A 13,423-nucleotide genomic window follows, 5' to 3' on the forward strand; every position below is an offset into this window, starting at 1 on the left:
CAGTGCTTTGTGCTGTTCATTGCTGCACTAGATAGTCCCCATGGCCCCTTCCCACTCAGAAATTCCATAAATCTCCGTGGCATGATCCCACAGTGCTGCATAAAAACATGCACTGGCGAGACTTCACTCCTGCCTGCTTTCCCTCTAGGCCCAGAAATCCAGCAGCAACGCAAATAGAAAAAGGGAGAGAAATTTTGGTTTAAGTTTCTGCTCAAAAAATTATTATTACTTTCTCTAACTTACTTAAGCTAAAGTAAATTCTTTTCACCTATATTCTTTCTTAAGTATTTTATTCTGTTATGAAACAGCAAAAAGACAGAACTATATAATGTTACCTGTACACATTATTGCTTTGGTTTTTGTTTGTTTTGTTTTTGCATTGGTCAGGGCCCAAGTCAAAAATAAATTACTCTCAAGCTAATTTGAGGAGGGGTTAATAAAGGGACTAGTTACAAAGATATGGGCAGCATGTAGAGAAGCTAGTAACGGTATACGGTTCTCCATGCTACGCTACCCCTAGGCCAGAAGGATTAAGGTGAGGAAGTGAGGGTTCCTGTATTCAAAAGGGTGCCTGACAGCAGTGTCTTCAGTAAAAGGTTGGAGCTAAAACAAGGTGTTCAGGTATGGGTGGGAGGAAGAGAATGGAATGACCAGGGAATAAATATCCCATCCTCATTGCCACCCAGCTGTCTGGTCTCCTGTCAGTACCTCCCACTGGGCAAACCTAACTGGAAAACAGAAGAGTAGAAGCCCTTGAATTCTGTCTACACAGGTAAGCAGCATCAGGGCTCTTAAGCAGGTGGAAAAAGCTGACAGGTGCATTGGTGGGGTGGGGCAGGGGAGGAGGAAGGATGATATTCAACACAAGTATACTCTGTTATCTTGAATCAAAGGGAAATTAATAAGCAGAAATTCAAACAAAGGAAAGTACAGAGTAACAATAAAAGTCCTTCTCTATATCCCCAGGGATATACTTTCACATGGGTCCATCCAAACACACAAAAATAAGAGTATCTTATTTCAATTTGAGCACACGCTGAAATCTCTCCTTCTAACCCAAAATCATTACAAATGATTTTTAAAGGTATATTTTTAGGGAATTTAATAAGCATGATGGGACTTGTGCAAAACATAGGAAAGATTTTTATACAAAGAATTGTTCCAATTCAGAGAAAGTATGGGGCTGTATTAATAGTGAGACAGGATTCAGGTACTGCAAGACTGAAGCTAAGGCTCTAGCAGCTGTTATACAATTTGGGTCTGGCAGGAAAAGTGAGGAGAAAGAGCTGTGGGTCCGGATCTTACCAGGGTCAGTGAAATAAATTCAGTCATTCACCTTCTTTCACAAATTAAGGGCATATTCACACAGATAAGACCTTAGAAAGTTTACATGCACCTTCTCTGAAAAAATTACTAAGGACATATTTCAGCAAGAAGAAAACTAAACCTGGGAGGAAATAATTATAAGAAATATGGTGAGCGAAGTAATCATTTTAAAAATATTGCTAAATTGAAGTAGTTATATATGTGTATGTGTGTTAAATAAACAATCTAGAAATAAAATCCAGTAAGATGTCAACATGGGAGTTAGCTGGGGGAGAAGGAAGGACAGTATAAAAGGAAATGAATACATGCTAAATTTATTGTGTTATTGAGAAGGCTAGAATATAGTCCAGACTTTTTTTTTCAAAGAATGTGTAAGTTTCTGTGTGTGAGTTAAAAATGCATGCAGAGTAAAACTAAATAGATGAATATCTATTAAAGCAGAATAAGGAAACTGTTGCAAAACACAATCTAATCAACCGAAGGAAAGAAAGGCTTTTAAAAACTGTTGGTTTAAAAAAAACTAACTAAACATGTATATTTACATGAAAATGAGTAGTTTTATTAGACCTATTAAAAGATAGAGATGTCAGGTTGCTATTTATTATTTACCAAAAGACACACCTGAAAAAAATAGAAAAGTGTTAAAAAATAAAAGGATATTTTTAAAGTCTGTCAAATACTAACATGATTATGTAGCAATTTTACTGTCATACAAGTCAGTAAAGAATTTTCCTGGTAAAAATGCTAGGAAATCAAAAATAATTATTAATACTAAGAAAGAAATAATCTACTAAGAATACACAACAGCATTGAACCTTTATGAATATGAGGCATATTCAAAATATATAAAGCAGGCTGGGCACAGTGGCTCACACCTGTAATCCCAGCACTCTGGGAAGCCAACAAAGGATTAGCTGAATCCAGGAGTTTGAGACTAGTCCAGGAAATATAGTGAGATCTCACCTCTACCAAAAAGAATTTCAAAAATTTATATATATGTATGTATAAAACATATTTTTACTGGTAATTGTGGAGAATACTGCAATGAATACAGGAATGCAGGTATCTCTTCAAAGTACTGATTTTATTTTTTAAAATACATGTATATCCAGAAGTGGGATTGCTGGATCACATAGTTCTGTTTTTAAATTTTTGAGGAATCTCCATATTGTTTTCCATAATAGTCATACTAATCTACATTCCCACCAGTAGCATACAAAGTTTCCTTTTTCTCCATATCCTTGCAGCACTTGTATTTTGTCTTTTTGATAATAGCCATTCTATTATAAAAGTTTTTATATAAATATGCCAATCAAAATATTTTAAAGTATTAAAAATATATAAATAATAGCTATGAAAAATGTCACACATTTTCAGTCAAAAAGTAAGCAAGGATAACAGGAATTAAATAACATAAGAATTTTTATGAAATAGACATATAGATAATTCAGACATTTGCAATCAAGAACCTTCATCCGTAATGAACCCCAAAAATCCTCAAAAAATACTAGCAAGCCAAATTCCACAGCACATTAAAGGAACCATATACCACGATTAAGTGGTATTTATCTTTGGGTTGCAAAGATGATTAAATATATGCAAATTATTGATGTGATTTCATGGAAGGATAAAAATTATATTAATATTTCAGTAGATGCAAAAAAGCATTCAACAAATTCAACATCCTTTTATGATTAAAACTCTCAACAAATAACTATGGAAAGAATATACCAATATTCTTTTTGTTATTTTTCTCAACATGATAAAGCCCACAAATAAGTCGTTTACAGTTAACATTATACTCCACAGTAAAAAGTTGAAAGCTTTCCTTCTAAGATTAGTAACAAAGCAAGGATGCCTACTCTTACCACTTTTATTCAGTATTTTACTATAAGTCCTAGTCAAAGCAATTAGGCAGGAAAAAGAAATAAAAAGCATCCAAATTAAAAAGAAACCAGTAAAATTGTTCTTCTTTGCCAATGACATGACCTTATGCATAGAAAACTGTAAAGATTCCACACAAAAAAAACCCTTGGAACTGATAAATTCTGTATAGTTGTATAATACAAGAGCAGCTATAAAATCAACTAACCACAAACTATCCAAAGAAGAAATCAAGAAAATATTACATATAATATTTTTTAAATATATAAAATATTTAGAAATAAATTTGACCAAGGAATTTCTACAGTTTTCTACATTGAAAACTATAAAAACTATAAAACATTTTTGAAATAAATTGAAGATATAAAGAATAAATGGAAAAATATCTCATTTTCGTGGATAGGAAAAATTAATATCATAAAAATATCTATACTATTCAAAGTGATCGACAGATTTAATGAAATTCATATTAAAATTTCAATGAGGTTTTTATAGAAAATCTTTTTAATTCTAAAATTTGTATGGCACTACAAAAATCCTGAATAGCCAAAGCAATCTTGAGCAAAAAGAACAAAACTGAAGAAGACATCACACTACCTGACTTCAAAATATATTACAAAGGTATGATAATCAAAACAGCACAGTTCTGGCATAAAAACAGATGTATACACCAATGGAACAGAATAGAGAGCCCAGAAAGAAATCCACACATTCACAGTCAAATGACCTTCAACAAAGACAGCAAGAACACACAATGGGGAATGGAGAGTCTCTTCAATAAGTGTAAGTCATGTTGGGAAAACTGAATATATACATGCAAAAGAATGAAATTAGACTGGTTTCTTGCATCATAGGTAAAACTCAACTAAAAATAGATTATATACTTAATCGTAAGGCCTGAAACTATAGAACTACTAAAAGAAAACATAGAGGAAAATCTTCTTTACATTGGTCTGGGAAATTACTTTTCAGATATGACCCCCACAGCTCAGGCAACAAAAGCAAAAATGGACAAATGAGATGGTATCAAACTAAAAAGCTTCTGCACAGCAAAGAAAACAAAAGTAAAGAGACAGCCTACAAAAGGGGAGAAAATATTTGCAAATCATACATCTGATAAGGGGTTAATATTCAAAATATATAAGGAACTCAAACAACTTTATAGCAAGAAAATGAATAACCCAATTTTAAAATGGGCAACAGATGAGAACAGACATTTCTTAAAAGAAAACATATGAATGGGCAACAGACATATGAAAAAAATCCTTAACATCCCTAATCATTAGGGAAATGCAAATAAAAACCACAGTGAACTACCACCCCACACTTCTTAGCATGGGTATTATCAAAAAGACAAAATACGACAAATGTTGCAAGGATATGGAGAAAAGGGAAACTTTGTATACTATTGGTGGGAATGTAGATTAGTAAAACTATTATGGAAAACAGTATGAAGATTCCTCAAAAATTTAAAAACAGAACTACTATATGATCTAGCAATCCCACTTCTTGGTATATATATTTTTTAAAAATGACACCAATTTGTTGAAGAAATACCTACATTCCTACGTTCATTGCAACATTCTTCACAATTACCAAGATAGGGAATCAAACTAAGCATTCATTGACAGATAAATGGATAAAGAAAATGCAGTGCATGCACACACACACACACACACACACACACACACACACACACATCATGGAATACTATTCAATCTTTTCAAAGAAGGAAATCTGATCATTTGTAACCACATGGATAAACCTGGAAGACATCATGCTAAGTAAAATAAGCCAGGCACAGGCAAATACTACATGATCTCACTTAACTGAGGAGTTTAAAAAGTCAAGCTCATAGAAGCAGAAAATACAATGGTGGTTGCCAAGGACTGGGGGAAGGGAACAGAAATATGAAGATGTTGAGCAAAGCGTAAAATAGTTTCAGCTAGACAGGATGAATAAGGTCTGAAGCATTGAGCTTATACAACATGGTGGCTACAGTTAATAATAACATATTACATATTGAAAATCACTAAAAATATAGATCTTAAATTTTCTCATCACACACAAAAAATATGTTAATTAGCTTGATTTTATGATTTGCAAGGTATGCATATGTCAAAAACATCAAGTTGTATACCATAAGTATATCCAATCTTTGTAAATTATACCTTAATAAAACTGAGGGGGAAGAATCTTTACCAAGTAGACATACTTTAAAATATATATGTAGAATTTTCAGATAATTGAACAATAGGACAAAAAATAAAAGAAATCATTTTAAAGAGATAAACTTTGGAAAGCTATAAAAAAGAAGAGACAAGGTAAAACTTGACATTGACAAAAATAGCTATAGATACTCAGGAGTAGGAAAAATGTTTAAGATACTGCTATACAAAATTCTACACCAATGAATGTGTGAAAGTATAATTTTTGATTATTAGAAAGTATTATTGTTCAAAATTCGAGTATGAAAATAAGCCCAATGACAACAAAAATATTTATAGTTGTACTCATAAACTACACCTCCTAACCCACACTGAAATCTAAAAGGCAGTAGCCCAGATGATTTAATAGATAATTCCAACTAAAAACTATAAGAATGAAAGTAATGACATTTTCCATTTTTAATAACTGTTTCATAAATTGGAAAACAAGGGCAAGTTAACTCCCCAACACATTTAATGAGGTCAGTCTAAACCTAAAAGGAACTACTCAACTCATTTAATAAGACTAGCCTAACTGTGATATAAAACCAAAGGAAGGACTCTAGAATAGAAAATTGTAGGCCATACCCACTTGTGACCATAGAAACAAATAATATAAATAACAAATCTATGTATATGCTATTATATATGCTATGTAAACAATGTATAACATATGGTTATATTATAAGCACATGTTATATATGTTATAAAATATTACACACATACACACACAAAATGACTAAGGCTTTTCCAGAGGTGCAACATTAGAAAGCTTATCATTGTAATGTACCTCAATAACATATTAAAGGTGAAGATGGGTCTCAAAAGTCTCTCCCAGCTGCCTTTTGAAGATATTGACTGATCCTAAAATTCTTGTTAAAAACCAAGTGATCCAAAATAGCCAAAACAATTTTGAAAAAGACCAGACTTGGAGGACTCATACTTACCAATGTCAAAACTTACTATAAAGCTGCAATAATCAAGTTAGTGCAGCTCTGGTATAAAGTTAATTATACAGATTGTTGCAATCAAATTGAGAATCAGTAATAAAACTGCATATTTATGGTTAACTGATTTTTAGCAAGTGTGCACAAGCAATCAATGGGGGAAAGAATAGTCTTCTTTTTCAATGGTACTGTGACAGCTAGATATCCACATGTGAAGGAATGATGGAGGATTCCTTTCTCACACTACACATAAAAATTAACTCTAGGGCCGAGCGCAGTGGCTCACGCCTGTAATCCCAGCACTTTGGGAGGCCGAGGCGGGTGGATCACGAGGTCAAGAGATCGAGACCATCCTGATCAACATGGTGAAACCCCGTCTCTACAAAAAATACAAAAAAAAATCAGCTGGGCATGGTGGCGCGTGCCTGTAATCCCAGCTACTCAGGCGGCTGAGGCAGGAGAATTGCCTGAACCCAGGAGGCGGAGGTTGCGGTGAGCCGAGATCGCGCCATTGCACTCCAGCCTGGGTAACAAGAGCGAAACTCCGTCTCAAAAAAAAAAAAAAAAAGAAAGAAAAAAAAAATTAACTCTAATAGATTACAGACCTTTAGTGTAACCTAAAACTATGAAACATAGGAGTAAATCTTTGCAGCTTGGGTTAGCAAAGTCTTCATAGAGATAACACCAAAAACAAAAAGTAGATAAACTTTTCTAAACCTCACCAAAGTTAAAAACTTTTCTGTGTCAAAGGTCATTATCAAGAAGGTGAAAAGACAAGCCATAGAATAGAAGAAAGTATTTGAAAATTACATACCTGATAAAGGGTGAACACGGGCAAATATAGGCAAATATCTAAATAGATGTTTCTCCAAAGAACGCTCAATATGCACATGAAAAGTTGCTCAACATTATTAACCCTTGGGGAAAGGTAAACAAAACTCACAATGAGATACAACTTCACCCACACGGCGGTTGCTATAATAAAAAAGGCAGATAATAACAAGCGTTGGCAAAAACATAGAAAAGTTGGGAACCTCCTACATTGCACTTGGGAATACATAATTGTGCAGCCACTTTGGAAAACAGTTTGCAGTTCCTCAAAATGTTAAACATAAGAGTTACCACATGACCCAGAAATTTCCTTTCTAGGTATATACCCAAGAGAAATTAGAACATATGTCTACACAAAAACCTGTACAAGAATATTCACAGCAGTATTATTTATATAGCCAAAAAGTGGAAACAACCCAAATGTCCATAAACTGATGACTGAATAAGCAAAATTCAATATATCCATATGATAGAATATTATCCTGCAATAAAAATAAATGAAATACTGGTAAATGTTACAACATTCATAAACTTTGAAAACATTTTTCTAGGTGAAAGAATCCAGTCAAGAAAGAGTAGATATAGTATTATTCCACCTATATAAAATATCCAGAATAAGCAAACCCATAGAGGGAGAAAGTAGACTAGTGGTTGCCAGTGGGAAGGAAATGGGGGGTAACTGCTAAAACTATGGTGTTTCCTTTTGAGATAATGTTCTAAAATTGTAGAGGTGGTGCACAACTCCATAACTATACTAAAAACCTTTTACACTATACACTGACATGTCCATGGCATGCCTAAGAAATGTCTTAGTAGAAGTTGTGCACAAGGCAGTGCAGAGTATGATTATCAGTACACAAGGCAGAATGGATTAGGCAGCAATCCAGTGCTACATAACCTTGCAGTGGGGCTATGAGAAGCCAGTTCCCCCATTCTACTTGGGACCATGCAGACTCAGTGGGCATGACTGGGGACTGGGATGTCTGAACATCCATCTGCTAAGGACCTCCAGATCTCTCTGTCTTAAGAAGCAGTTATTTACAGGGCTACTATGTGTTGTATGTGTAAGATTGTGTACAATCAGTGTGATTCAATCATTCACTTAATTTGTGTATTAATTTATTGACTGTTCATTCATATAACATGCTATTAGGACATTCATTTTATGTGATAGTCATTGTACTAAGCATTAATTACCCAAAGAAAACAAATGTTAGTCTTTTGCCACCGAACTAACTTGTTATTTTCAACTGTAGTGAATAAAGGGAAGGAAGAAAGCATTTATCCTGCCTTTAGTAAATAAGCTGATAAAAGTTTCTCTATATAGAAGTATTCCACCTAACAAATGAAGAAAAAATGTTAGAATTAGAACACCATTGTTTCACAGCTTCTATGAACTAATAGATCTAGGTAATAGTCACCAATCAAAACTAACATCACAAATGAGAAATAAACAGGTTATATATGTTTCTTAATGGAATTATACAATATTATGTATGAAGTCTTGCCAAAATGTTCAAGCTTGATCAAGTTTCTAGATCTAACTACCAATTTAGAGGAAATATAAAAGTCAGAGCCACATAATAAATGACTTTATGGGAAAGACAATAGAAATTCTAAAGAAAAATATCCAGCTCCTCAACAAATACATTTTAAGATTAAAGAAAAGGAAAGGAAATGGAAGAGTAACTTAGGAATAGGAAAGAGACTTAAGAGACATATCAAGCAGTTGCAATATATGGACATTCTAAGATTCCTATTTTAACCAATAAAAATGAACCATGAGCTAATCAGAGAACTTTGAACACTGGATATTTGATGACAATAATGAATTATTGTTAACCTTTAGATGCGATAATGGTATACAGTTATGGTTGAGCAATATATGAATGGCAGTCATAGATCTTAAGAGGCTCACAGAAAGTGGGGGGAATATGCAAGTTGAAAAAGGATTAAAATACAACTTGGTAAGGCTATGCCAGTGATAAGTGAAAAGTATTGTGGGAACACAGAGATGAGTACCATCTAGAGGCTCAGGGAATAATTCCCGTATAAGAGAGAGATGAGTCTTAAAGGATAAGAAGTTTGCCAGGGAAATTTACTCAGGAAGGGAGCCCTGAACAAGAGAACAATATGAACAAAGAAGGATTAAAAAAAAAATGGGATGTGTTCCAAGGAGCACAAATATTTGAGGATGGTTACAGCACAGAGAAAGTGGTGAGAAATGAGGTTGGAGAGACAGACTTGCATGAGATCTTACTGGATCTTTCTCAATTCTATATTAAGGCCACCGTAGTATCTGTTTCATGTTTAAGTATTTTCAGAGATATAGAAATGTCATTTAAGAGTTATAACAGGTTTCTCTTTCTAGAGATGAAGACTTCACTGTACTTTCAGCTTCTAATATAGGTTACAAAAGTGTTATTCAATATGATGCAGGTTGTCATCACTAAGATCCCTGCTAAAATTCTGCTATCCTTTAAACCCAGGAACAGAACACTCATGAGAACTGGCCCATGTGCTAATGAGGTTTCCACTCTCCCTTCTAAGCCTTATGCCTGGATCAGCTAAGGACTCTAATTTTATCCTATAGAAAGGTTCCGCTTCAGTATACTCCTGAGAGCTGAAGTTAGGCCTCTGTGGGCTGTCAACAGAAAATAGAAAGCAGCCCGCTCCCTCTGGCCATGTGTCTTCTTGGTATCTGGTTCCGTGTCTAACCTACCTTTCTGCTAAATTTCCTTATGCTTTCTAGGACAAATTCATGGCTTTTTCCAGTTTCCTCAGAAGGGGCACTTGTAAACTCCAAAGGAAGCTGAGACCAGCTCATGGCCCAGAAATCCTATTTGGTTTACCTTCTCTGGAACCTTCATCTAATAGTGGCAATCTTATCCTTTCCTTACACAGCTAGGTTTGCACATTTTACTCAGTTAAAAACAAAAATAAACTAAACAATGTATTGTTTAGATACACATAAGTGGCTCAACCATAAAGAAAACCAATGACATGATTAACACAAAACACCAGATAGTGGTTTCCTTCGCTGAAGGAAAGAAAAGAGGAGTACACAGGGCATTTCTGAAGTACTTGGTAGATTTGATTTCTTAACATCAGGGATACATTGCTGTTTATTTTATTATCATAACCATTCTTCAAATTATATATACATGTATGATACACTTTTTAGTATATATGTAACATTACATAGACACAATTTTTTAAAGTTATAAGATTGAAGACAAACATCTTTTATAGTTCTATGATTTGAAACTTTTCTCTAGACATCAGTCTTGCAAATTGATGACAAGTGGTAGGTGACTGACATTCACTTTCCCCTATGGAAACAATCCTGCCTCTTGAAAGGAAGAGTGAAGCAAGTGTGTATGCACATGTGTGGAGCTACAGCTTCATTTTACTACTATTGCATAACCCTGCCTCTGAATTTCTGGACAAACCCATAAATTTGAAATAAATTCTCCTTCCCTTGCCCCATGCCTTTTGAAACTGAAGAGCATTTTTCAAAGTTAAGTGAAATACCTTGCATTAAAAAATTATAATTAAGTCTGCTCATGAAAAAAAATTTTATCAAAATAATTTAGGTATATAAAAAAGTAAAGATAAAATGACAATGTTGGGACAGGAAGTATAGGAAGAAATTAAAAGTTAAAGAAGCGAGTGGAATAAGCCAAACTCAAATTGACGTCTCAGAAAGGAAGATGCCTCGGTGGAAGACATTTCCAATCGACATTTCCTTTCCCCTCTTCCCTAAATTTTGTTCATATTAATCTCAATTTTAAAAAATATTTACCTGTGTAATTCATTACTGATAAATTACACACATGAAAGGAAACACTTTTCTAAATAAACCAAAGTGCCGAGATAATTTCTAAGCTTTGTTCATTATTATTATACAAAAAGAAATATTGAGGGAAGCATAAAAAACTTCCCTACTGCAATTTCATAAAATGCTATTCTTTTATAATACACACTAGTGGCCTCTTCTAAATAGGTGTTAAGGTTATTAGGTAAATATATCATTCTGCATTTGCAGCCTTTTTTCCCTTCCTCATTGGTTATGTTAGGTTATAAAAATGCATTCCAAATTTCCAAATAAATTCATTTGGATGACTTTTTAAATGTTATTAAAATAGCTTTTTGGTGCCCCCAAGTTTTATATGACTCTAAACCAAAGGTTGAGCTTGTTTCGTACTATTTCAGAAGAGTGAAAATTATATTGCATTGCTCAGACATAAAAGGCCAGAAAGACTGATTCATTCATCCTTTGTTTATTTAATCATTTATTCACCTACTACACTTCAATTGTCTTATAGTGGTAAGACCTTGTGTTAAGTGCAATGAGGAAAATATTCATGAATTAGACCATGAGGCTGACATCAAAACACCTCATATCTAATAGGAGATTAAAATATGCCCAAATAACAAAACTATGTTAATCACCATAAGAAATTTTTTAAAAAGTAATATTACCTCTGTGATGGCACAGATCATTTTCTTCTTTCTCTTTGGTGATCCCTTGCACCTGGAATAGTGCTTGACCCATAGCAGGTGCTCATGCTGATTGAATGGCGGTGGGGGGAAATGAGTGAATAAGAAAAGAGGTGGCACATGACCTGGGCTTGGATAATGGAATAATCTGATCATCAGAAAATACATAAGGCAATTCCAAAAATGAAGATCATGCTTATGAGTCTTATTCTGACCAAATTCAGTTCTTTTCAGCAATAATTACCTCAGCGTGGCCTTAAACCTCCCTCTCCATACTTGTCCTGTCACAATTAAGAAAACATCCACAAATATAAAGGCAAAGCCAGTCCCAAGAACTAGGGGAAATTTGGTGAACTATGGTTCATCCATCAAAGGGTGCTGTTCATTTCAAACGAGTCGCCTTGGAGTGTTGTGCACTCAGTTCCAAGACACTAACATTATTTAATACATGCATAGAACTCTGGAAGTTGCCTTCAGAATTTGCATCCGATCCTCCAAACATCCACAATGGGTACATTTTTATCTTTTAAAACTGGCTTTGGTATTTGAGAGTCCTGATATTTTCTCTACTTAAATATACAAATAAATCAGTTCAGTAACATTATTACTGGATATCTTAAAGAGGTATTCCAATTACATTCTCAGAATATTTGCTCTACATAATGGCACAGTATATAAAGGGGAAAGGAGACTTGTTTAGATGGCTTGCTTTACAATTTTATTTAAATAAATCTTCAACTACCCACTAACAGGTCATAGAATACTTTTTGAAAGATCAATGGGGCTGAAGTACTAAGTGACTATATACTGGAGCTTCTGAGTTGCCAGCAATTCAATAAAAGCTTGGAATAAAATAAGACCAACAACTTGGAAGTCTGAAATTATCATTTTCAAGAGTCATTTTATAGCAAACAAGAATATAGACAGTACTAGAGTTATTTAAATTAGTGAAAACATGTAGGTGGTTCTGAAATACAGAAAATAGCCTTGCAAAAGTTCAGAGGGGATGAGTATCTCTAATGTAACATCCTGCAGTGACATATTCCATAGAGCAAACAAAAGAATACCTTATGTTTTTAATACTGAAAGATCACTCAGAAAGAGTTCTTATCTATACTCCTAGATGGCTAAGATACTTTATCTCATCACATCATTGGGAAATACTATTGATGGTGTCAATGTTATACACAGTGAAGACATGCCAGTGTACTGCCTTAATGTCCAGGATAGACTATATTGTTTGTATACTTTCTACATTAACTACATATGTATTCTATTATTCAGTAATAGTCTAAGATACCCTATCCTCTTTGCATTTGACCCAGAAAATGAATCAATCTTGTGGGTCACTTCAAATCCTGGTTTTCAGCAAGGGGGGTGGGGGAGCAGGGGGAAACTTCAAAAGTCCTATTAGCCAACAATAGTATAAAGAACATTAAAAAGTACTTGTTGTATATTAAACAACGTGCCTGGTCGGGCGCAGTGGCTCATGCCTGTAATCCCAGCACTTTGGGAGGCCAACGTGGGCGGATCACAAGGTCAAGAGATGGAGACCATCCTGGCCATCATGGTGAAACCCTGTCCCTACTAAAAATACAAAAATTAGCTGGGCACGTTGGCGTGCACCTGTAGTCCCAGCTACTCGGGAGGCTGAGGCAGGAGAATTGCTTGAACCCAAGGGGCAGAGGTTGCAGTGAGCTGAGATCACGCCACTGCACTCCAGCT

Source organism: Cebus imitator, unplaced genomic scaffold (genome assembly GCF_001604975.1).
Source record: "Cebus imitator isolate Cc_AM_T3 unplaced genomic scaffold, Cebus_imitator-1.0 Scaffold37, whole genome shotgun sequence".
Classification (NCBI taxonomy): domain Eukaryota; kingdom Metazoa; phylum Chordata; class Mammalia; order Primates; family Cebidae; genus Cebus; species Cebus imitator.